This window comes from Bos grunniens, chromosome 8, assembly GCF_055505025.1.
Source record: "Bos grunniens cultivar Pamir isolate PY7600 chromosome 8, Bosgru_T2T1.0, whole genome shotgun sequence".
NCBI classification, from domain to species: Eukaryota; Metazoa; Chordata; class Mammalia; order Artiodactyla; family Bovidae; genus Bos; species Bos grunniens.
In genome coordinates this window covers 67,829,289-67,855,852 of record NC_141172.1, presented here as the reverse complement: position 1 = coordinate 67,855,852, position 26,564 = coordinate 67,829,289, and the positions used below count along the sequence as shown (strand labels likewise).

General features: G+C 45.9%; 1 protein-coding gene across 1 annotated transcript in view; it reads left to right on the top strand.

Annotated features, from left to right (window-relative positions):
• The first annotated feature begins 21 nt into the window (after positions 1 to 21).
• GFRA2 (GDNF family receptor alpha 2) overlaps positions 22 to 26,564 on the top strand; it is a 297,825-nt gene continuing 271,282 nt past the window's right edge. Inside the window, exon 1 of the mRNA XM_086416118.1 lies at positions 22 to 1,975. The gene's annotated coding sequence lies outside the window, so the exon portion shown is untranslated. The remainder of the gene's footprint in view (positions 1,976 to 26,564) is intronic.

Here is a 26,564-nt window from a genome sequence, read left to right as displayed (position 1 = left end):
TGACCATTTTGCTATGTCATATTCTAATTGTATGTGTTGTCATTTTCATTTTATTCATTTTGAACTTATGATTCATGACACCACAGGCAGCTCTATAGTGGTGAGCTGGGCCTGGCTTTCTTTGAGACTGTCTTCATCCCCCATCACTACCTTTGCTATTTTTGCCATGATTTTAGTCCACTTTTATTAATATGTCATACTATTTTTCTTTAAATGAACTCCTTTTCAACTTTATTTATTTAAAAATGAAGCTTTGTTTTACTATTGTGCAAGGAAAACCAGTTATCACTTGCCAGAAATAGATGGTAATCATCAAAATAAATATAATGAGATCAAAACAAGGTTATTAAAATTTAGTTAGCTGCCTTTCCTGCCAAAAGCCCTTAGCCTGAGGCCTGTTTTTTCTTTGTAAAGAGGAAAATTAGCCAAGTGTTGGAGAGGCATTACAACCCTGCTAGCCCCAGATGAGACCTTCTCGAGGTAATCAGGATCTGTGTTACTTTCCTAGGGTTGCCACAAAGTGGATGTCTTAAAGCAACAGAAATTTGTCATCTGACAGTTCCGGAGACCAGAAGTTCAAAATCAAGATGTCAGCAGGGCTGTGTTCTCTTCTGAAATTTTAGGGGAGAATCTTTCCTTGCCTCTTAGAGCTACTGGTGTCTGGCTGGCCAGCCCTACTGTTCTTTGGTCTGTGACTGCATCGCTCCCATCTCTGCCTTTGTTGTCCTGTGGTCTCCTCCCAGTATCTCTGTCTCCCATGCGCATCTTATAAGGACAACAGCCGTGCTGGATCAGGGTCCATCCTACTTCAGGATGATCTCATCTTTTTATTTGTTTATTTGGCTGCCTCGGGTGTTAGTTGTGGCACATGGGATCTTTCATTGTGGTGCACGGACTTTCTCCTTGTGGCTCGTGGACTTAGTTGCTCTCTGGCAAGTGGGATCTAATGTGCATGCCCGACATTGCAAGGCGGAGACTTAATCACTGGACCACAGAGAAATCCCGGTATGATCTTGTCTTAACTAACTACATCAGCAATAACCCCACTTCCAAATCAGGCCACACTCTGAGGTCCTGAGGGTTAGGACATCAATGTGTCTTTCTGGGAGACACAATTCTTCCCGTTACAGGGTCTTTGAAAGAGAATCAAAAAAGGAGAACCACATGATTGACCATCATGTGGTCAATGCCCTTGAATGCCTGTCCAAGGGTCAGCAGTGGAACTTGACCCACAAGTGGGGAAATAATGCATTAAGAGTGGGTGGGAAGGCTGTGAGGTGATCCCTGCTTCTCCTTCTGGATGGAGGAACAAGGGATTCTCTTAGCTTTCAGGAACAGGTGGTGTTTTTGAGGTCTAAATGGGCCTTTGATAAGTCAGCTCTGGGGCCAGTAGGTGCCCCAGGGTTGAGGTGGAAGTGTTTTATAAAGGACCCTCAACCATTTCCCTACCCCCAGCCCCCGGGATCCAAAATTATCATCACAGAAATCTCCTTGCAAGCAGTCAAAGTTTACTGAGATCCTATTGAGTGCAAAGCCCAGTGGTTCCGGAAGTTGCCTGGGAGTGTCTGGTCTCCTGGACCAGCCACTGGGTAGCACTGGGCAGAAGGACAAATGGGAAGGGCCAAATGGGTGGGTGAGTTGGGCGGGGCTGGGACGGGTATTAGATGCTGTGGCTTCTAGGATGGAGAGGAAGCTGCCGGCCCAGAGAGTTTCCCAGAGGCACGGGTAGGAGAACTGTATTGGATACCACACCGTGAGCAGAAGTGGAGAAAGCGCTGAAGCTCTACTGTGTGGAGGAGGGGGAGACTGACAGCTGTTCTGCCAGGTGGTGACAGTGCTAAGGAGGAAAATCTAGCACGCTAAGAGGACAGGGAAGAAGGTTCGTGACAGACAGAGCAACAGGCGTAGAGGTGGAACAGCAGAGGCCCGCAGGGCTGGAGCAGAGTGACCAGGAAGAAAGAAGCAGGAAAGGAAGGTAAGAGGTTGGCAGGGGTGGGGGGTTGCACCAGGTCTTGAGGGGGCTGGTGATTCCATGCTGGTGAAGATATTGTATTTTATCCTAAGTGTCAAGGCAGGATTCTGAGCGGAGAAATCAGTCATCTGACAAATTTCAAAGAGATCACCCCACTGCTGTGTTGAGAATTGACTCGGGCAAGCAGAGCAGTAAGCTTGAGCAGTAAGTAACCCCGATAAGGTGATGCTGGTGTCGACCAAGGCGATGGTAGGAAGGTGATAGTGAATGGTGAGAAATAACTGGATTTTGGATACTCTTTAAAAGTAGATCCAGTGAGATATCCTGATTGGATGAGTGATGAGAGAGACGTGTCCAGGTGGGCTCCAAGGTGTTGAGGCCTGAGCTGCTGGGAGGATGGGATTGCGGTTTCTGGAGATGGACAAGGTTGTAGCTTGTGTGGGTCTGGAGGGAAAATCAGGGGTAGGTTAAGGTGAAGATGGGACTTTCAAGTGAAGATGCTGGGTGGGCAGATGCAAAAATGAGCCGGAAACTTAGGGAGGAGTTTGGGCTGGAGATAGAAATTTATGTTAGCAGCATTTAGATGGCATTTTAAAGCCATGAGATAACGAGATCACCTAGAATGTGGGTGTTTATAAAAAAAGACAAGAAGGAGAAGGATTGATCTCTGGGGCGCTGCAATCAGAAAGGCTATGAGGACAGATAAGCAAAGACAACAGAGAGAGGGCAGCTAGGGAGCTGAGAGAAGCACCAGGAGAGAGACTGGCTGTCCTGGAAGCCTTGGGAAGCCAGCGTTTTGAGAAGCGGGTGGTCCATTGGTTACTGCAATGTTGCTGATGGGTAGGACACGGTCTTAGGAGGAGAAGCAGAACAGCAAATCCAGTGGTGGGAGCCCCGGAAACCCTCTCCTGGTCACTTCCCTTTTCTCAGAGGAATAAGAATCACAGTTGAGGGGGGAGGTGGGAGGGGGTGGTGTTGGAAGTTTGAGGATAGGAGCGAAAGTGGACTCAGGAAAGGACCTAGTGTTTGTGCCAAGGGTCACTTTGATGGGTGGCAACTCCAGGATTTCTTTTTTTAAAGCTTTTTTTAAAAGAAAAATTTATTTTTTAATTGGAGGAAAATTGCTTTATAATGTTGTGTTGGTTTCTGCCATACAACAATGCAAATCAGCCATAATTATATGTGTGTATCTCTCCTCCTTCTTGAGCCTCCCTCCCCTCTCCCTATCCCACCCCTCTAGATCATCACAGAACACCAGGCTTGACTCCCTGTGGCATATAGCAACTGCTCACCAGCTATCTATTTTACACACGGCATTGTGCATATGTTGGTGCTGTAGTCTGCATTTGGCCCACTCTCTCCTCCCCCCACTGTGTCCGCAAGTCCATTCTCTACATCTGTGTCTCCATTCCTTCCCTAACAATAGTTTCCTCAATACCATTCTTCTAGATTCCACACACACATATATATATATATGGTAATATACGATATTTGTTTTTCTCTTTCTGACTTACTTCAGTCTGTACAACAGGCTCTAGGTTCATCCACCTCACTAGACCTGATTCAAATTTGTTCTTGTATATGGCTGAGCATTATTCCACTGTATATGTGTACCACATCTTCCTTATCCATTCATCTGTAGATGGATGTCTAGGTTGCTTCCGTGTCCTTGCTAGTGTAAATAGTGGTGTAATGAACATTGGGGTACATGTGTCTTTTAGAACTGTGGTTTTCTTAGGCATATGCCCAATACTGGGATTTCTGGATCCTATGGCAGATTTATTCCAAGTTTTTTTTTTTTTTTTAAGGTATTTCCATACTGTTCTCCCTAACCGCTGTATTGGTTTACATTCCCGCCAACAGTGTAGGAGGGTTCCCTTTTCTCCACATCCTCTCCAGCATTTATTGTTTGTAGATTTTATCATGATGGCCATTCTGACTGGTGTGAGGTGATTGTAGTTTTGGTTTGCATTTCTTTAAAAATTAATGATGTTGAGTATCTTTTCCCATGTTTATAGGACATCTGTCTGTCTTATCTGGAGAAATGTCTGTTTTAAAGAAGGTAGGGGAAGAAGAGTTGCTCAGAAGGGGAGCTTGACAGTGAACCTGCAAAGCACCCACATAAAGCTGAGAAACTTCAGTCATCCAGGTCAGAGGGAAGGGGAGCCGAAGGGGGAGAAAAATAAGGCCAACTTCTCAGAACCCCCAGGTAGGTCTTATATTAGTAGGGGAAGGGGCGGGAGGGACTTTCAGGCCAGCCAAACCATACACTCGAGAACCAGCCATCCTCTCTGTCGCTAGCTGTTTGCAGCCAGCAGAAATGCAGCTCGTGGGGTGAGAAGGAAGGGGTGGGACTGGACAGAGGGCACCAGGTGACGTGTGGCCACGCCCCCTCATCTGTCAGGACCAGAAACTCCTGAGACCCCTTCTTCTTGCTCCCTCGCCTCTCAAAGTGCCGGGTCAGACATTTAGGCAGGTTTTTCTTAGAGCATAGTTTGCATCTTTATTTTTAATTTTAATTGTATTTTATTGAAGTATAGTTGATTTACTATGTTGTGGACCTATATCTCTAAAGTAATACCTGGGCTAACCTAAATGTCTATCAGTAGAGGAATGGATATAGAAGATGTGGTGCATATATACAATGGAATATTACTCAGTCATTAAAAAGAATAAAATAATGCCATTTGCAACAACATGGATGGACGTAGAGAGTATCATACCGAATGAAGTAAGTCAGAGAAGGAGAAATATCTCCTTCTCTGATATATATATATATATATCTTGATATATATATCTCAAGATATATATATCTCTTGATATAACTTATACGTGGACTCTAAAAAGAAATGGTACAAATGAACTTATTTACAAAACAGAAGCAGATTCACAGACTTACAGAACAAACTTTTGGTTGCCAGAAGAAGAATGGGGGGAAGGGATAGTTAGGGAGTTTGGGATTTGGGGGGAAGGAATAGTTATGGAGTTCTGGATCGACAGGTACACACTGCTGTATTCAAAATGGATAACAAACAAGGTCCTACTGTACAGCACACGGAACTCTGCTCACTGTTGTGCGGCAGCCTGGGTGGGAGGGGAGTTTAGGGGAGAATGCATACATGTATATGAATCGCTGAGACCCTTTGCTGTCCACCTGAATCTATCACAACGTTGTTCGTCAGCTACATCCCAATAGAAAATAAAAGTACCTTGACTAATTAAACACACACACACACACTAGTTCAGACATGAGAGTAGTCCTGTGGGCTGTGACCTTCTTGCAAAGATGTTGCCACGACACAACATGTTCCTACTGAGCCTGTGACTCACTGTTCTCTGTGGGGGTCACTCTTTGTGTTTCAAGGGTAGACTGGATTTCTGGAAACAGCCTAAAGTCATTTTTGAACTTCCCTGGTGGCTCAGATGGTAAAGCGTCTGCCTGCAATGCGGGAGACCTGGGTTCAATCCCTGGGTCAGAAAGATCCCCTGGAGAAGGAAATGGCGAGCTACTCCAGTACTCTTGCCTGGAAAATCCCATGGACGGAGGATCCTGGTAGGCTACAGTCCATGGGGTTGCTAAGAGTCAGATACGACTGAGCGACTTCACTTTCTTTAAAGTCATTTAGACCAAATGTGGTGACTAAACTTGGGGATTAGAGTTTTTGTGGCCACCGATGAGGTTTGAAACAGAATAAAACTAGCTTTGTCTTGTTTAAAAGGGGACAATACTTCTTTTCCAGGATTTAATAAGTTACAGTGTGTAAAGTGCCTGCTGTGGTTTTTGATCTATAACAGGCATTGCATAATTGGTAATTATTAATAGTCCCAAAACAAAGATCCTGAAATGAATTGTTGAAATAAGCAATTCATCCCCAGTGTTATGGCTTTGAAGGGACAGACTTTATCAAGAATGATAAAATTTGCTGTTGGAAAAGCAGATTCATAACTCTGTAATCTTATCTGTGAATTTCTTTATCAACCTTGCAAGTTGAAGGATAGAGGGCTGCATATCAGAGAGAAGAGCAACTGGAGGAGATCATGGGGAGAGGAATAATGCTGACCCCTGGGTCATCTCTTGTTCAGTCACTTAGTCATGTCGGACTCTTTGCGACCCCATGGACTGCAGCAAGCCAGGCTTCCCTGTCCATCACCGTCTCCTGGAGTTTGCTCTTAGGCCTGCCCTTCTCTCACACAGTAGGTCATCAGGTACCAAAGGGGTCAAGTGTGTTTTCCCCTCCCCCACTGGAGCCCTCAATGCTTCTCTCCTGGCTTGCTGATGCCAGTAGAGAAGGAAAAACTCCAGGATGAGAAATTCTTGTCTTTGGCTTAAACTTTCAATCCTTTAGGACAAGAGCGAATAATCGGAAGAAGTTAGCATGGGAGTGACTTAGAGCTTTGTGTGAGGGAAGATACGAACTCTTTTCCTGAGACCAGGTGTTGATGGTGGGAGAGGTAGCAGAAGGGCCACAGGCAGTTTTGCAAAATGGGTGGGGAGGGAGGAGGCATCAGCCAATGGTCAGAAGTATGACCGCCTAATACCTTGTTTTGGGCAGAGCCAGACTTGCTCTGTGCTTCCTGTTCCAAGGGCTGCACGAGCAAGCCTCCCAGCCCAGGGCTAGGCATGGTGAGGGCTCCCAGTGCTGCCTTGCTGCCACTGGGAGCAACAGGAAGTCTGAGCCCTTGTGTGGACTCTGCTCTAGCCAGGCTGGCCTCTGTGGTTGTTCCCTCTCTGGACTTCAGTTTCCCATGAAAGTAAATGGTGGCTTAGGACTGTATCATTGTTTCCTGGCTCTTTTGCTGTTTCCTTGTTTTTGTTCGGCCATGCAGCATGGCTTGTGGGATCTTTGTTCCCTGAGCTGGGACTGAACCTGCGCCTCCTGCACTGGAAGAGCTGAGTCCTAACCCCTGGACCTCCGGGGAATTCCCTCCTAGCCTTTTTGTTTTATAACTTTGATCTGTGGTAAAAAAAAAATATGCTTTAAATTGAGACCCATTATATGTATTCATATTGTGTGTGTATATGAGGATAAAGATTTATTTATCTGTTACCTATTTATCTGTCATCTCTCTTTATCTCTGTCTGTCCATCTATTTCTATATAGTTCCTATCTCTCTGTTTCTTGAGAACCTTGACTTATATAAACGTATACACACGCACACACATATATGCATTTGTGTATATATATGTGTGCACCTTTCTCTACTATCTGTCTATGTTTCTACCTACCTATCATTTATCTATCTAACTGGACAAAAATCGCAAGACTTGCAGTTTGAAAAACATGAGAGTAGGTGGTCGGTAATGCACTTTCCAATTTTGCTATTTTAGGCTTATTTTGAAGCCAGTCGTTGGTTGATTGGTTGAATATGTAGCAATGGGTTACACAGGGATGTCCTTGTAGCACAGAGCATACCTCATGGTAAGTATCTTTCGACTGTAAGTTGTGACTGTTGTTCTCATCACCTGGATTGGCATCAGCACCTTGAAACCCAGTTCACTTCTCACCCTTTGGCTTTTCTCTGTAGGTACTCCTTGGTTTCTGCTGTATCCTATAATTTAAAAAAAAAGTCCATTTATTTATTTGGCTGCGTCGAGTCTTAGTTGTGACATAGGGGATCTTGGCTGTGGCTTTCAGACTTCTCTCTAGCTGTGGCATGCAGGCTCCAATGCGTGCGGGCTCAGTGGTTATGGTTTGCAGGCTTAGTTGCCCTGTGGCACGTGGGGTCTTAGTTCCCACCCCCTTGCTTTAGAAGGTGTATTCTTGACCATTGGACCACCAGGGAGTTCCCTGTATTCTGTAATTTTTGATTCTGAGATAATTTATTTCTCCAAGCTTTATTGAGGTGTAATTCACAAGTAAAATTTTAATATATTTAAAGTGTACAATGTGATGATCTGATGTATGGGATATTCCCTGGTGGCTCAGATGGTAAAGCATCTGCCTATAATGTGGTAGACCTGGGTTCAGTCCCTGGGATGGGAAGATCTCCTGGAGAAGGAAAGGGCAAACCACTCCAGAACTCTTGCCTGGAAAACCCCACGGACAGAGGAGACTGGTAGGCTACAGTCCATGAGGTCGCAAAGAGTCGGACACGACTGAGCAACTTCATTTTCACATGTGATGATCTGATGTATGTATACACTGTGAAATGAGTCCCATAGTCAAGTGAATTAACACATCCACCATCTCACAGTTACCTTTTCTTTTTTTTTGTGAGAATGCTTAAGATCAACTCTTTTACCCAGCACATAACACAGTATTATTAATTTTTTTTCAGTATGATTAATTATAATCACCAAGCTGTACATTAGCTCCTCAGAACTTATTCATCTTGTTACTTAAAACTTTCATCCTTTCCCCAACTCCTGACTTCCCTGCCCCTGGCAACCACCATTTCTACTTGCCTCTATGAGTTCCATCTTTTTTTTTTTTTTTTTAAGATTTTTTGATGTGGACCATTTTTAAAGTCTTTATTGAATTTGTTAAAACATTGCCTCCACTTTATGTTTTGGTTTTTTGGCCCCAAAGCATATGTGATCTTAGTTCCCAGGGAAAGTGAAAGTCACTCAGTCATGTCCGAGTCTTTGACACCCCATGGACTTAGCCCATGGAATTCTCCAGGCCAGAATACTGGAATGGGTAGCCTTTGCCTTCTCCAGGGGATCTTCCCGTTCCAGGGATTGAACCCACGTCTCCCACATTGCAGGCAGATTTTTTAGCAGCTGAGCCACAAGAGAAGTGCAAGAATACTGGAGTGGGTAGCTTATCCCTTCTCCAGTGGATATTCCCTACCCAGGAATAAAACCAGGGTCTCTTGCATCACAGGCGGTGCAACTTTACCAACTGACTGAGCTATGAGGTTCCCAGAGCAGGGATCAAACTTGTACCTCCTGCATTGGAAGGTGAAGTTTTACCCACTTCTTTTTTATCTCACATGTAAGTGATACCATACAATATTTGTCTTTCTCTGTCTATTTTGCTTGGGATAAAACCCTCCACGTTCATCTATATTATTGAAAAATGGCAGATCACCTTATTTTTTAAGGCTGAGTAATATTTAAGGCTATGGTTTTTCCTGTGGTCATGTATGGATGTGAGAGTTGGACCGTGAAGAAGGCTGAGTGCCGAAGAATTGATGCTTTTGAACTGTGGTGTTGGAGAAGACTCTTGAGAGTCTCTTGGACTGCAAGGAGATCCAACCAGTCCATTCTAAAGGAGATCAGCCCTGGGATTTCTTTGGAAGGAATGATGCTAAAGCTGAAACTCCAGTACTTTGGCCACCTGATGCGAAGAGTTGACTCATTGGAAAAGACTCTGATGCTGGGAGGGATGGGGGGCAGGAGGAGAAGGGGACGACAGAGGATGAGATGGCTGGATGGCATCACTGACTCGATGGACATGAGTCTGAGTGAACTCCGGGAGTTGGTGATGGACAGGGAGGCCTGGCGTGCTGCGATTCATGGGGTCGCAAAGAGTCGGACACGACTGAGTGACTGAACTGAACTGAACTGAATATTCCATTGTGCATATATACATGTATATGTATATATACACACACTGTGTCTTTATCCATTCATCTGTCAGTAGAGACTAAGGTTGTATTTATATCTTGGCTACTGTAAATAATACTGCAATGAACTTAAGAGTGCAGATCATTTCTTTGGTGCTTATTTCAGGAATTCTTTGATGTCTAAGCTTGAATGGTGTTTCTCTAGAGATAGTCTGTGTGATTGCTTTTTTCCAGCAAAACCACTTTAAAATATTTTTTTTGCTGTGATGCTTCCTAGCTGCTGTAAGTTTCACCCTAAATCCACATCAGGACCATTTTTGGATCAGGAGTTACAAGGGGAAACAGTGGCAGACTTTATTTTCTTGGGCTCCAAAATCACGGTGGACAGTGACTGCTGTTATGAAATTAAAAGATACTTGCTCCTTGGAAGAAAATCTATGACAAACTCAGACAGCATGTTAAAAAGCAGACACATCACTTTGCCAACAAAAGTCCATATAGTCAAAGCTATCGTTTTTCCAGTAGTCATATATGGATGTGAGAACTGGACCATAAATAAGGCTGAGCACTGAAGAACTGATGCTTTCGAATTGTGGTCTGGAGAAGACTCTTGAGAGTCCCTTGGACTGCAAGGAGATCAAACCAGTCAATCCTAAAGGAAATCAACTCTGTATATTCATTGGAAGGATTGATGCTGAAGCTGAAGCTCCAATTCTTTGGCCACTTGATGCAAAGAGCCAACTCATTGGAAAAGACCCTGATGCTGGGAAAGATTGAAGGCAGGAAGAGAAGGGGATGACAGAGGATGAGATGATTGGATGGCATCATCGACTCAATGGGCATGAGTTTGAGCAAATTCTGGGAGATGGTGAAGGACAGGGACGCCTGGTGTGCTGCAGTCCATGGAGTTACAAAGAGTCAGACAAGACTGAGCAACTGAACAACAACAAGAAGGAGAGACTACCCAGAGCAGAGACAGGCAGGTATCCTGACCATTGTCAGGTGTGGGGTAGTTTTATTTAGAATGAAAAGGTGTGCTTCCTTCATAGCTCAGTTGGTAAAGGATCTGGCTGCAATGCAGGAGACCCCGGTTCAATTCCTGGGTCAGGAAGATCTGCTGGAGAAGGGATAGGCTACCCACTCCAGTATTCTTGGGCTTCCCTTGTGGCTCAGCTGGTAAAGAATCTGCCCACAATGCAGGAGACCTGGGTTCAATCCCTGGGTTGGGAAGATCCCCTGGAGAAGGGAAAGGCTACCCACTCCAGTATTCTGGCCTGGAGAATTCCATGGGCTGCCTAGTCCATGGGGTCATAAAGAGTTAGACACAACTGAGCAACTTTCACTTCACTTCAAAGGTATGCTGGCTTTGTGATGGCATCTCTCATCTGCCTCCCACCCTTCTTGAGCCCACATTTTGTCCCTTGGGCTACTCCCTTTCATGTTGATCCATTAAAACCCAAGCTCCAGGTCAACAGGGATTATCTGAACCCCCAACCCCCACCCCAGCCCGAATTTTAATCAGCACTTACCTCTTGAGATAGGGCTTTCTGATGATTTTTGACCTTTGGGGATTTTTCTTTTCCCTTAGTTCAGCTATGGATTTATGAAATTAATTTATTTTTCATTATCATATTTTTGGTGCTTTTTATTGGGAGACTTTTTTGGACATCTAGACTGTCTATTACCTGAAATAAAAGATCCTAATAGTACTTCTCAACAGAGAAATCCTACGCCTTTCTTACAAATGGATAGGAGGATACAGTTCTGGGGTTGTGAAGCCTTAAATATACAAGATGGGGCTTCCCAGGCAGCACAGTGGTAAAGAGTCCATCTGCCAATGCAGGAGACTGAAGAGATGCAGGTTCGATCACTGGCTTGGGGAGATCCCCTGGAGAAGGAGATGGCAATGCACTCCAGCACTCCAGTTTTTGCCTGGAAAATCCCATGGACAGAGGAGCCTAGCAGGCTACAGTCCATAGAGTTGCAAAGAGCCGGACATGACTGAGAGACTAAACAACAACACAAATACACCAGATGGCTAGGATAGGGTGGAGCAGTGGATTAAACTGAGCAACTTGGAGGAGCACCTTGATTAAGAGCATAGCTTCTTGAATTCCTGGTTACTTATTAACTGTGACAATCAACTTGGACACTTACACACTGTCAGCTTAACCTCTGAAGTCCCGTCTGTGTATTGCAAATAATATTTTGGAAGATAAGTGCTCTCAAGCATCTATCATGGTGTCTGGCATGTACCAAGTATTCAATAAACGCGGGCCACTATTGTTTCATTTCCTTTCTTGCTTGGCTGCCTCCTGGCCATGGTATTTCCCATCATCTGAAAAGGCTGTAGTGTCTGCACTGGGAGCCTGGGGACCCAGGTCAGTGTCTAGCTGTGTAAATTGGGGCATGTCACTCTGTCTTACTGTTCTCTCACATGTAAACATTTTTCTCATCTGTGAGATGTGGGGGTGGACTAAGTGATTTCTAAGGATCTTCTCACCCTCACAGTCTGTGATTCGAGTAAGAATAGTGTGAAAAGCAAAATGTACCCCTCAAAACACAACATTTTTCCAGGCAGCCCTCAGCGTATTAACAGACTGTACTTCCCAGAGCTGATGTGTAAAAGTTGGATCTTTGGAACTGGCACATATTTTCCCATAGGAGTAGTTTTTAAGTGATGGTTGGCTTCCTGGGCTAGTGCATAAAACCCAGCTTAATCCACAGTGAAGCAGAAACACTGCATTTGCATTGGAAATGGTAAAAAACAATACTGCCACAATACTAGTAATTAAACAAAACAGAAAAACAATTTCATTGAATAAGAGCTCATTTTTAATTTATCTAGAATCCTGGTGCTTGAGGGAAGCCAGTTAATTTAGAAGAGGAGGAGACCTATGGCTATGCATTGGGAAGAATCTGTAAACGCTTCTTCTGGGCTCTCTTGAGGGACGGAGGCTGATGGCACAAGTTCCTTATTTATTATTTTTGGCTGTGCTGGGTCTTCACTGATGAACGGGCTTTTCTCTAGTTTCAACAAGTTGGGGCTAGACTTCACTGCGGTGCATGGGCTTCTCATTGGAGTGGCTTCTCTTGTTGCAGAGCATAGGCTCAATAGTTGCACGGGCTTAGTTGCTCTGTGGCATGTGGAATCTTCCTGGACCAGGGATTGAACCCACGTCTCCTGCATTGGCAGGCAGATTCTTTACCATTGAGCCACCAGGGAAGCCCACTCAAGTTCTTTAAGTATCTGATTTCATTGAAGAATTCAAGGATTTCTCCTGCACCACTTTATCTTCTTGAGATAACATTGGCCTAAATCCTCTCAGGTCTAACAATCATTGTAACCTTTAGGATTTGGCAAGTGGAGAGGGAGGGAAAAACGAGGAAAACAGGAGACAAGAATTATCCCAGTGTCGCAAGTTGCTGATGCTCAGGCATGTTTTGTTGAGCCTGTGTCATACTATCCAATGTAGCAATTTTTTTTCTATTTTTAAAATTTCATTTTTCCATCTTTCAGTTCAGTTCAGTCGCTCTGTCATGTCCGACTCTTTGCAACCCCATGAAATGCAGCACGCCAGGCCGCCCTGTCCATCACCAACTCCCGGAGTTGAGACATAATTGACAAAGAAAAATTGTATACATTTAAGGTGTATGGCTTGATGTTTTTGTATAGTGTACATTATACAAATATAATCACCACCACAATCAAGATAATTAACATTCTCATTATCTTGCATAGTTCACCCTTTTTTGTATATGTGATGAGAACACTGAAGATATATCCTCTTAACAAATTTCAGGTACACAGTACAGTATCCACATAGCATTTCAGACTTTAAAAGAATTACCTGCCAGGATGTTGAAATGTCATTAAAAGATACCCAGATTTCTGGCAATGGGAAGCCCTAGCAGCCTGGCCTTGTAGCATTAACCTCCCACAGGGTAACAGTAGTCTGCTGCTTACCCACCAGGTCTTCACTTAATGAGGGTATTTTCTGGTTAGACCCTGTAGGTATTTGAGTTTGAAAACCCCCAAGTGATGTACTTTAATAAGAGGAAGGGGATTAAAAAGAATGCGTGTGTATTTGCATGAAAGAGATGATCTGCTGCTGCTGCTGCTGCTAAGTCTCTTCAGTCGTGTCCGACTCTATGCGACCCCATAGACGGCAGCCCACCAGGCTCCCCAGTCCCTGGGATTCTCCAGGCAAGAACACTGGAGTGGGTTGCCATTTCCTTCTCCAATGCGTGAAAGTGAAAAGTGAAAGTGAAGTCACTCAGTCGTGTCCGACTCTTAGCGACCCCATGGACTGCAGCCCACCAGGCTCCTCCGTTCGTGGGATCTTCCAGGCAAGAGTACTGGAGTGGGATGCCATTGCCTTCTCCAGAGATGATTTGAGAGGGGGTGAATTGACAGAAGTAATAAAAGAAAAAATAAGAAAAGGAAGGCGAGTCACGCACCGTCAGGGAGTCAGGAAAAGTCAGCCAGTTCCTCCTGTGACCACCAGGTGGCCTCGCAACCCGAGCACTGCTTGGTTGCTATTTGAAGGGACTTCTGATTGGCTGAAAGAAGCAGTATGCAAATACATAAATATATTCTAACATTGCAGATTTTAATAAGAGTTTGGGCAGTTCCCACGTGCAGGACACGGTTGATAAGTGCACTCACACCACTCTGTCCCCTCCGTTGTCTGTGCTGTGACTTCTCCCTTCAGATTCAGACAGGAAATACTTCTATGTACATGAAGTTTCTAAGTTAAGAATCAAGATTTCCATGCTTAGCTGGTTATTACTATTCTCTGAGCCAAATCCTGAAATTCCCCAGAGAAAAGGATGTGCCTGTATTTCTGATCTAAGGGCAGTTTGGCTGTGGTACCCATACTCTTTCCATCACGAGGGTGGACTTGGCTGACCTTGATGAATGGGTGGGGTCCACCTCCTCCCTCACTGTCCCATGTGAAACTGTCTGTAAGCTCTGTGTTGGTCACAGGTGGGGTCTGTCCCCCTTCCCACGTCACCATTAGATTCTGCCTTTCCCTGTCCCTGTGTCACCTGGGAGCTTCTGTATTACTACCACAGACCTCTCTCTGGAGCATCATTCTCAAGTTTTGGAAGGGACCAGTTCCACCTGGACCAGAGAAGGCAATGGCAGCCCACTCCAGTACTCTTGCCTGGAAAATCCCATGGATGGAGGAGCCTGGTGGGCTGCAGTCCATGGGGTCGTGAAGAGTCGGACACGACTGAGCGACTTCACTTTCACTTTTCACTTTCACGCACTGGAGAAGGAAATGGCAACTCATTTCAGTATTCTTGCCTGGAGAATCCCAGGGATGGGAGCCTGGTGGGCTGCCATCTATGGGGTTGAACAGAGCTGGACACGACTGAAGTGACTTAGCAGCAGCAGCAGCAGTTCTACCTGGGGAGCTGATTAACATGCTGGGTCCATCTCAGACATTTTGAAACAGACTCTAAGAGTGTGGGGTTTAGGAATCTGCCTTTAAAACAAGCAGCCATGGGGGTCCTTAGCCTGTGCTATGAGAAATATCACTCTGAAACTGTTTGGGTTTGGGTTCATGAAAGCCATTAGCACATGATCTGAAGCCCAGTTGTAGCTTGGGCAAATCCTTTTTCTTAGTTTTCCCATCTGTAAAATGAGGGCTTTGAGTAGGCTTGTCTCTAGGCTCCCTTCCAGCTGTGCAAGCTAGACTTGATAGCTCAGCCTTGGTTCAGGTGATTCTCAGGTGTGGATATTCATCTCTCCTCCTTCTCAGACCCACTTCTCCGAAGGCTGTGTTACTTGCTGCTGCTCCTGGACTATGCATACTCTCAGCCCCACCTACAGAACTGGGGAAGGGCTAAGGGGAAAGGCTCTGCATATGAGGAAAGAGTCTGCATGTTAGCTTTCCTGTTTTCTGACAGTTTTTCTGCTCCAGGAGCACATGCCCCAGGCCTGCAGAAGGAAGCTGTGTCCAAGACGAGCAACCACCAGGCCCTGCAGGGGTGCTCCTGGGGTGAAAGTCATGGGGAGGTCTTTCTATGTTTCTGTGCTCTACCCCAGAGCTTGCTTCTGGCTCATTGTATGGAGGTGTTCTGGACCAACTATGTCTCCCCCAAATTTATATTGAAGCTCTAACCATCAATGTGATTTTATGTAGAGGTAAGAGAGTTCCAGAAAAACATCTATTTCTGCTTTATTGACTATGCCAAAGCCTTTGACTGTGTGGATCACAATAAACTGTGGAAAATTCTGAAAGAGATGGGAATACCAGACCACCTGACCTGGCTCTTGAGAAACCTATATTCAGGTCAGGAAGCAACAGTTAGAACTGGACATGGAACAACAGATTGGTTCCAAATAGGAAAAGGAGTACGTCAAGGCTGTATATTGTCAGCCTGCTTATGAGAAACTCTGGGTTGGAAGAAGCACAAGCTGGAATCCAGATTGCCGGGAAAAATATCAATAACCTCAGATATGCAGATGACACCACCCTATTGGAGAAAGTGAAGAGGAACTAAAAAGCCTCTTGATGAAAGTGAAAGAAGAGAGTGAAAAAGTGGGCTTAAAGCTCAACATTCAGAAAATTAAGATCATGGCATCTGGTCCCATCACTTCATGGCAGATAGATGGGGAAACAGTGGAAACAGTGTCAGACTTTATTTTTTGGGGGCTCCAAAATCACTGCAGATGGTGACTGCAGCCATGAAATTAAAAGATGCTTACTCCTTGGAAAGAAAGTTATGGCCAACCTAGACAGCATATTAAAAAGCAGAGACATTACTTTGCCAACAAAGGTCCATCTAGTCAAGGCTATGGTTTTTCCAATAGTCATGTATGGATGTGAGAGTTGGACTGAAGAAAGCTGAGTGCCAAAGAATTGATGCTTTTGAACTGTGGTGTTGGAGAAGACTCTTGAGAGTCTCTTGGACTGCAAGGAGATACAACCAGTCCATTCTAAAGGAGATCAATCCTGGGTGTTCATTGGAAGGACTGATACTAAAGCTGAAACTCCAGTACTTCGGCCACCTCATGCAAAGAGTTGACTCATTGGAAAAGACTCTGATGCTGGGAGGGGTTGAGGGCAGGAGGAGAAGGGGACGACAGAGGACGAGATGGCTGGATGGCATCACTGACTGGATGGATATGAGTTTGAGTAAACTCCAGGAGTTGGTCATGGACAGGGAGGCCTGGTGTGCTGAGATTCATGGGGTCGCAAAGAGTAGGACACAACTGAGCGACTGAACTGACTGAACTGACTGAAGGCTTTTAAGGAGGTACATGAGTGCATGTGCGTGCTCAGTCATGTCCAACTCTTTGTAATCTCATGGACTGTAGCCCGCCAGGCTCTTCTGTCCATCGGATTCTCCAGGCAAGAATACTGGAGAAGGTTGCCATTTCTTCCTCCAGGGGATCTTCTTGACTCAGAGATCGAACCCGCATCCCCTGAATTGGCAGGTGAATTCTTAACCACTTTACCACCTGGGAATTATTAAATGAGATATTAAGAGTGGGGCCTTGATTCAACAGAACTGGTATCCTTATAGGAAGAGGAAGAAAAATTAAAAAATAAAAAAAGAAGAGGAAGAGACACCAGATTTCCCTGCCTATCCCTCCCCCTATTTCTCTTTCTCTCTCCATGCATGCTCAGTCATGTCCGACTCTTTGCCACACTTTGGATTTTAACCCACCAGGCTCCTCTGTCCCTGGGGTTTTTCAGGCAAGAATACTGGAGTGGATTGCCATTTCCTCTTCCAAGGGATCTTCCCGATCCAGCAATTAAATTTGTATCTCCTTTATTGCGAGAGAAGGCAATGGCACTCCACTCCAGTACTCTTGCCTGGCAAATCCCATGGACGGAAGAGCCTGGTGGGCTGCAGTCCATGAGGTCGCTAAGCGTCGGACACGACTGAGTGACTTCACTTTCACTTTCATACATTGGAGAAGGAAATGGCAACCCATTCCAGTACTCTTGCCTGGAGAATCCCAGGGACAGTGGAGCCTGGTGGACTGCCGTCTATGGGGTCGCACAGAGTCGGACACAACTGAAGCGACTTAGCAGCAGCAGCAGCAGCAGCAGCAGCTCCTGTATTGCAGGCGGATTCTTTACCTGCTGAACCACGTGAGAACATAGGAGAGGCCAAACAAGGACACTGTCTGCAAGCCAGGAAGAAGACTCACAAAAACCAGCTCTGCTGACACCTTAATCTCTAACGTCTAGCCTCCAGAACTATGGGACAATGAGTGTCCATTGCTTAAGCCGCCTAAGGTATTTTGTTATAAGTGCATATCTTGTTTAATTGTGCTTATTACAGATATTGAATTTTTTGACTAGGAGAAGGTTTGTGGCAACTCTGCATCAGTGCCACTTTTTCCTCAGCATTTGCTCACTTCATGTCTGTATTACATTTTGATAATTCTCAAAATATTTCAAATATTTTCATTATTATTATATTTTTATGGTGATCTGTGATCAGTGATCTTTGTTGTTACTGTTGTAATCATTTTGGGGCATCAAACCACATGCATATAAGATTGTGAACTTAATGAATGTTGTGTGTGTTCTGGCTGCTCCACTGACTGGCCCTTCCCCATCTCTCTCCTTTCCCTCAAGCCTCCCTTTTCCCTGAGACACAGAAATATTGAAAAATTAGGCCAATTAATAACCCTACAATGGCCTCTAAGTGTACAAGTGTAGTGTCAATTGATGTTGCAAAACTTTATTTTTGTCTTATTTAAAGAATTGCCATGACCACTGCAGCCTTCAGCGACCACCACTGTGGTCAGTCAGCTGTCATCAATATCAAGGCAAGACCTTTCACCAGCAAAAAGATTATGACACACTAAAAGCTCATGTGATGGGTTTGTGTTTTGTAGCAATAAAAAAATTTTTTTTGGCTGAGTGTCATGTGGGATCTTAATTCCCTGACCAGGGATCAAACCCAGCCCCCATGCAGTGGAAGCTCGGAGTCTTAACCACTGGACCGCCAGTGAAATCCTTAAAATATTTTAAAAATCAAGATGTGTGTATATATATAGAGAGAGAGAGAGAAAGAAGGGAGAGAGAGAGAGAGAAGGGAGAGAGAGAGAGAAGGGAGAGAGAGAGAAAATGCTATCACACACTTAGTAGACTATACTGTAGTGTAAACACAACTTTTCAATCCATTGGGAAATAAACAAATTCATGTAACTTGCTTCATTGTGATACTCACTTTATTGTCATTGTCGGAAACTAAACCTGCAATATCTCTGAGGTCTGCTGTAGTAGTCTGAGCCGACTAAAGCTTGAGGCAACACTCATTCATTCATTCATCCATCCATTCACCCATTGAAGCAGGTAGCAAATTCATGCATGATGGATTATTTATAAGGAATGTTCAAATTTGTTTGAGCTTTGAATGATTACAACAAGGTCAGGTTTTGCCCATCTTGGTCTAGACTTCCCCAGAAGCCTCATATGCAGCCCAGCACTTCAGGACCCAGAGGATGTAGTTCCTGGACCTCTGTTTCGGCCCTTTAACCACTTCTCCCAAATTTCTACACTTTGACATCAAAAGGTCAGAGCCCAAGAGGTCAGGTCCATGCTGGGGGGTTGCTTGGTGTTCACATGCACGTGGAGCTGTGTCCACGTATGGGTTTGCATTTGTGGACGCCAAGCACTCATTTAAGCGTGAGTGATCACACACAGACCTACAAAGTGAGGCGATGGGTGCGCCCCTGTGTTCCATGAATGCATACAGTTGTTCACATGGAAAAGATCAGGTTTAGAAACCCTGGGTCAAAGCTAAGTTTTTGCTTATTTGCTGTATCTTCAGCAAGGTGGCTTAATTTCTTTGGGCCTCAGTGTCTTCCTCTGTGGGACAGGGAGAAAGGATTTGTTTGTCAGAAGTGAGTTGTGGGGCCTACAGTGGAGTGAGTGTGGAAACCTTGGTAAGCTTACAGCTGCCCACAGGTCTGAGGGTTCTCAGAGTGCTTCTCCCCTGAGGCTATGTGGCCTGGTCCTGCTCCCTGACTGTCCCCTGCTGCGGTCCCTTGCCTCTGGTATCCCTGAAAGGGGCATGGCCACAGGCTGGATGTCCTCTGCCAGGCCTGGGCTCCCACAGCTGCTGGTTTGCTCCATTTTCTTCTCTTCCTCCTGGTGCCTGGCCCCGGCCTGTATTGGATCCCCAATAATCATATATGAGTATATATAAATGAATGAATGCCACACTGCAGACTATGCCAGTTGCTGAATGGAGTGAGGTGCCTCGTGGGGCCTGTTGAAGCATCCTGCCTAGTTTCTTGTAGGCCAGGGTGGAGATGGGACGATTAAGACAGAAGCTGGGTGTGCGTGCTCAGTTGCTCAGTCGTGTCCGACTCTTTGTGACTATAGGGACTGTAGCCCGCCAGGCTCCTCTGTCCATGGGATTCTCCAGGCAAGAGTACTGGAGTGGGTAGGCATTTCCTCCTCCAGGGGATCTTCCCGACCTAAGGGTGGAATCTGCTGAGCCCGCATCTCTTGCGTCTTCTGCACTGGCTGGCGTAGTCTTTGCCACTACGCCACCTGGGAAACGCCAAGACAGAAACTAACATCTCTCAATTGGATATCTGCTGAGGACAATGTTAATCTACCCCTCAATGTTTGGTGAGCAGAGAAAGGGAAAGAAAGCTCCCTGAGGATGTATGCGAGCCTAGAATCCCCCAAACAAATAGGGAGAAAAGCAGATTGGAGAACTGTCACCTCTGTGCTCTGGAATCCTTAATAGCTTTTCAGTTTATTTTTTAAAATAAATACTAATCTTTATTTATTTGGCTGTGCCAGGTCTTAGTTGCAGCACATGGGGTCTTCAATCTTCCCTGTGGCATGTGAGACCTTTAGTTGTGGCCTGTGGGATCTAGTTCCCTGCTGCTGCTGCTGCTGCTGCTAAGTCGCTTCAGTTGTGTCTGACTCTGTGCAACCCCAGAGACGGCAGCCCACCAGGCTCCCCCGTCCCTGGGATTCTCCAGGCAAGAACGCTGGAGTGGGTTGCCATTTCCCTCTCCAATGCATGAAAGTGAAAAGTGAAAGTGAAGTCACTCAGTCGTGTCCGACTCTTAGCGACCCCATGGACTGCAGCCCACCAGGCTCCTCTGTCCATGGGATTCTCCAGGCAAGAGTACTGGAGTGTGGTGCCATCGCCTTCTCCACTAGTTCCCTGATTAGGGGTCAAAGCCAGGCCCCCTGCACTGGGAGTGTGGAGTACTCGCCACTGGACCACCAGGGAAGTCCCCAGCTTCTGTTTATTGGGCAACTACTGTGTGCCAGGCATCATGCTGGGTGCTGGCATGGTGAAGGCCATGACCCAAACGGACCATTAATTATCTCACAAGACACCATGACCTCATTTAGTCTTGAAAACAGATGTGTGAGGACCAGATGCAATACTGCACAGGAAAAGGCTTTATAAACTGTGGAGTGTTAGAAAATGTCATGATGGTTGTGGGGCTGATTCATTTTCTCCCCCATCTCTGCAGCTTGCCCGGCAGCCTCCTTTCCAGTGCGGTGTCGGCACCCACCTTGCCTGTCTTCTTCCCGGCTAATTGGGGAGGCTCTCCAGGACTGATTTATGCGGACACTCACACGTTCTCCCACTGAACATTATTCTAATCAGACACCTCATTATTGGAAGCCTGCCTCCTCGGGCTGCCTGGACAGGGTTATTACAGGATATTATACAGACCATTTGCATGGCCACCTTCAGGTCATTTCCATCACTTTAAGCTACTTACAGGCCCATTTTCTTCCCCATAATATTTGCCTAATTCGATTACTCTGCGGCCTCGGCTGGCTCAGAATGGAATCAGAAGTTACGTGTGGGAGTAAAGTCAACTGGATCTTGACGTTCCCTCTGAACTTTGGGGCCTACCTGGTCCCAGGTGACTGTTGTCAGGCTTCCGGTTCCAAGGGGACAACTTGGTAAGGAGGGGGCTGGGGTGGGGAAAGGGCAGCCTATTGGACAGGCCAGTATTTTATAGTTTGTTGTTGTCATTGTTTAGTTGCTCAGTTATGTCCAACTCTTTGTGACCCCATGGACTGTAGCCCACCAGGCTCCTCTGTCCATGAGATTCTCCAGGCAAGAATACTGGAGGGTGTTGCCGTGCCCTCCTTCAGGGGATCCTTTCGACCCAGGAATCAAATCCAGTCTCTTACATTTACCTACATTGGCAGGTGGGTTCTTTACCACTAGTACCACCTGGGAAGCCCTATAAAGCAGCTATGTCCCGATTAAAAAAAAAGAAAAAGTGCTTAAGATTAGTATGGCCAGACCAGACCAAGCTCTGCAGTGACCACAGAGGCGGGCAGGGCACTCTTTGGGGGCTGCAGGTGGTGGGTGGCTAGCAGTCAGCAAAATCACGCACAGAAATAACTGCAGCCCAGACGGAGGAAGCAGTGAAGTCCGACTCCCACGGGCTTTCAGGGCAGAAAAGGCTCATGCGTTCAGCTGTGGGGGTGCAGCACATGGAGCTTTTGGCTTTGGACGTGGGCCCGGAAGAATGGTAGACATTTTCAAAGTTCATAACTTACTATTTTCAATTATTGCCGAAGCAATTTGTGTTCACCTAGAAAATTGAGGAAACACGGATACACAGAAAACACAGTCCCTTTATAATCCCATTGCCCAGAAATAATCATCGGGGAACATTTCCCAGATGATTGGCTAAAAATATGGTCACACCAACCTTCCTCCTGCAGTATGGATAAAAAGCCCAGTGCTTCCATCCTGCCCCGCACCCTCATCCATTCCCTGGGGCATTTAACTCAGACTAAAGGGTCGACCTGATCGAAAGCCAGGCCTCCACAGGACATGAAAGCCACCACCCAGGCTGAGGACTGTCCCTTGCCTGGACTCTAGGATTGCTGCTTTTATTTCACACACACACACACACACGTGCACACACACACACATGCACAGGCTTCGCTGTTGTATTAGTCTGCTAGATTTGCCATAAATACCACAAACTGGGTAGCTTAGACAACAGAAATCTATTTTTCACAATTCTGGAGGCTGGAAATCCCAGATCCAGGTGCTGGCAAGGTTGGCTTCTCCTGAGGCCTCTCTCCTCGGCTTGTAGGTGGCTGCCTTCTCACCGTGTCCTCACATGGCCTTTTCTCTGTGGTGCACGTTCCTGGTGGCTCTTCCTCTTCTTATAAGGACAGCAGTCCCATTGGATCAGGGCCTGACCCTTACATCCTCAGTTGCTAAGTTGTGTCCGACTCTTTGTGACCCTATGGATGTTAGCCCACCAGGCTCCTTTGTCCATGGGATTCTCCAGGCAAGAATACTGAAGTGGGTTGCTATGCCCTCCTCCAGGGGATCTTCCTGACCAGGGATCGAACCCATATCTCCTGTGTCTCCTGCATTGGTAGGCAGGTTCTTTACCACTGTACCACCTGGGTATCCTCATTTACCCTAATTACCTCTTTAAAAGCCCTCTTTTCACAGAAATCCCACTGGAGGTTTAGGGTTTCAATATATGTACTGTGGGGAAAGACAATTCAGTCTATGGTAGCTGTCTTCCTCAAAATTCAACAGTATGTCAGGGTAGTCATCTAAAGGGGCTTACACCCCCAAGTCTCATACTGTTTTGGAATTGATAGGGTTTGGGGAGGTGACCCAGAGTGGGGTTGGGGTGGCAGGGCTCCACGCATCCCAGGGACCTGTGCTGGACTTACAGAAGGACTTGGCAGGCTGCTGGACCTCTGATAGGGTAGCTTCTAGATTCCAGGAGACAGAGCTAAGTGATGTGATCTTGGGAGCTCTAAGTCTGGCATGGAGGGCGTGGAGCTGGTGCCTTTGAAGAAATATGTTGGCTGGGACAATGGGTGTCTTAGTGATGCCCATGACAGGCTGAAGTCCAGTACCTCTGGCCCCTCTTGTTTGAATGTATAACCCCCATCCCCCAGGCCTTTAGTTAGTATGATCTTCACGAGGGAGAGGGGCCTCCAAATCATGACTAAGATTGATTTTTTTTTTTTTTGGCCGATTTTGGAGAGTGGGGGCTTGTCGTCATGTTTAGCTGGATTTAGACAAATGAGTAATGTGACATTTCTGGCACCAGAGTGTTGCAGAACAAAGTCATACCTGTTATATTGGGTTGTATCAAACATTTTTAATCTCTGTCAATCTGGTGGATGAAACTGTCTTCTCCTCTGCCACCATCAAGGGGAGAGGAAACTTGTCCAAGTAGGGCTTTCCTGGTTAGCTCAGGTGATAAAGAATCTGCTTGCAGTGCAGGAGACATGGGTTTGGTTCATAATCAGGGAAGATTCCACATGGAGGGTGGCAACTGAGCCCACGTGCCACAACTTCTGAGCTTGTCTTCTGGAGCCTGGGGACTGCAACAAGAGAGCCTACACACCGCAACTAGAGAGTAGCACCCGCTTGCCACAACTAGAGAAAAGCCTGCAAAGCAATGAAGACCTAACACAGCCAAAAAAAAAATTTTATTCAGCTGCCCTGGGTTTAGTTGTGGCATGTAGGATCTAGTTTCCTGACTAGGGATTGAACTTGGGCTCCATGTGTTGGGAGCATGGCATCTTAGACACTGGACCACTGGCAAAATCCCAGGGATTTTTTTATATTTTGTGACTACAAATTCATTCTTTATTATTATTATTGTCACCTGCTTATTTTTTTTTCTTTTTTAAAAATTTATTTATTTTTAATGGAAGGATACTTACTGCACAGTATTGCTTTGGCTTCTACCAAACGTCAACATGAATCAGCCACGGGTTACAAATTCATTCTTGAATGCACATGTGGCCACCATCTATTCCCAGTCCGTGGGATATCTTTTCAGTTGCTCCTGGAGTCTCTTGTTCTGATCACAACTTTTTATCTTTTCAATTTAAATTAACCCTTTCCTTTGCTGGGGGAAGCCAAGGATTTCTAGGGGACGGCGATAGGAGAAAGAAAGGGTCTGGGTTCTGTGGGATGGGGAGGCTTCTGGTGGGAATGAGGACATGCATGTGTCTGGGCTGGAAAAGCTCCCTCAGGGTGGGGTTGTAGCTGCATGATCTCAGAGTCCCTGTTAGTGGGTATGTTAGAGGCCTAGTGGAGGGGAGAATTACAGAAAAGCTACACAGGCTTTTCTCTAGTTGCAGCGAGCGGGCACGCCTCTGTAGTTGCGGTACATGGGCTTCTCTTTGCGGTGGCTTCTCTTGTTGCTGCTCTAGGCTCCAAAGGACAGGCTCAGAAGTTGTGGCGCACGGGCTTAGTTGCCCCACCCTATGTGGAATCTTCCCTGACCATGAACTGGACTTGTGTCTCCTGCATTGCTAGCAGATTCTTAACCACCTGGGCTATCAGTAGTAGGTTACTGCCCAAAGATCCTTCCCCCGAGGGTGACCGTATAATTTTTCATTTAATTTGGGAGACTTTTGAGGGTGTAAGGGAGCACCATTAATAATCACAGTGGGACAGTGGAAGTAAACTTGGACTGACCAGGCAAACCAGGTCGTAAAGTCACCCTGGCGGTGGAGTTTGCATTCATAGTCCTTCATTCAGTATGCCTCGCTGGTTTCTTCCAGTCTCTGCCCAGCCCTGTGCCTGTCCTTTCCCCATTGCCCTGGAGGGCTCTGGGGGTCATTTTCCAGCCTCCTCTGAGCCTTAATATCACCCCACTTCACAGTCCACTGGAAAAATCCTTTAAGAGACACCAGTCGTCTGCTGTCCAAACTCCACTCTGTGTAAGGTTCCCTGCTGCTACCAAAGCTCCTAGTCAACTCTCTTGTGAGTTCCTAAAGCACAGGCTCTGCATGGCTCATTTGGATATTTAACTTGTAAATTTCTTGGATATTGCGTGCTAAGACACTTCAGTTTTATCTGACTCCTTGTGACCCTATGGACTGTAGCCTGCCAGGCTCCTCTTTTCATGGAATTCTCCTGGCAAGACTACTGGAGTGGGTTGCCATTTCCTTCTTCAGGGGATCTTCCTCACCCAGGGATCAAACTCTCATCTCTTCCATCTCTGGCACTGGCAAGAGGGTTCTTTACCACTCATGACACCTTGGGCATTGCCCTTCCCTCATCAGCTTGTAAGTATCATAAAAACAGGAGCGTGTATTACATTTCTCGGTCTCAGTTCTTCAAATCTGCTCCTGTACTAAATGTCCCCCCAGTCTGTTCTGCTGCTCAAACTGGGGGAGGGGCTTTCCTCCTTTAGGGGAATGGGTTCTTTTTCATCATTTCTCTCTGAAGCACTTGTGCCTTGACTGTACTCCTCACCATGCCTCATCTACATGTCCATTTCTGCGGTCGTCCCTCCCCTTCCTGGGGTGTTTTCAGGGGCAGTTTTCTGGAACGTGGCCGAGTAGACAGTTCAGCACATCCACATGTGAAAATACATCTTCAGGCTGAAAGATAAGCATATAGTCATAAATGCTGAGCAGATCTTCTCATTGCAGGGACGCATACATTGTAGCATAATTAAGAAGGAAGGCCCGTCCTTGGGAAAGATTTGCAGAAAAGGTTTATAATTGCAAGGACAGAGATTTAGTTTTAAGGCTTCTTGACTTTTGTGATAATCTCTAGGGCTTCTTTATCAATTTGTGCCCAGATGATGTTGCTCGCCAGTCAAAAGCAATTGGCTTATCAGTTCCTGCTGGCATCTCATGGCTGAGCACAACCCCGGGTGGGGTTAGGTGGAGCATTGCTGGTCAGAAATGGTGAATTCTGTTTATTATAATATCCCATGTGGACTTAGAGCTCCATAATTAATTGACATTCCTGGAAGCGTCCCCAAGATGGTGAGTCCAATACCATGGACATCTTCTTAATTATAGGAGTTACACTGGTTTTGTGACTGTTGTTTTTTAAGGAAGGAAAACATCCTAGAGATGTGTTTGCCTCAGGAAGGCTGGAAGCTGTTCTTTAGTTTTGAAAATGAGCAGATCGTGGATAGTGAGGTCGCTGCCTGGTGGCGGGAGGCAAGCAGTGGCCTTTGCAGACTGTGTGGTGTCTAAGCACTGAGGGCCAATGTCGCACTCCTCTCCTCTTCACCTAGGACGCCTGATGTGTGCAGAAGGTGTGGGATCCTGTGAACACCTTTTGTGGGTTCACCTTT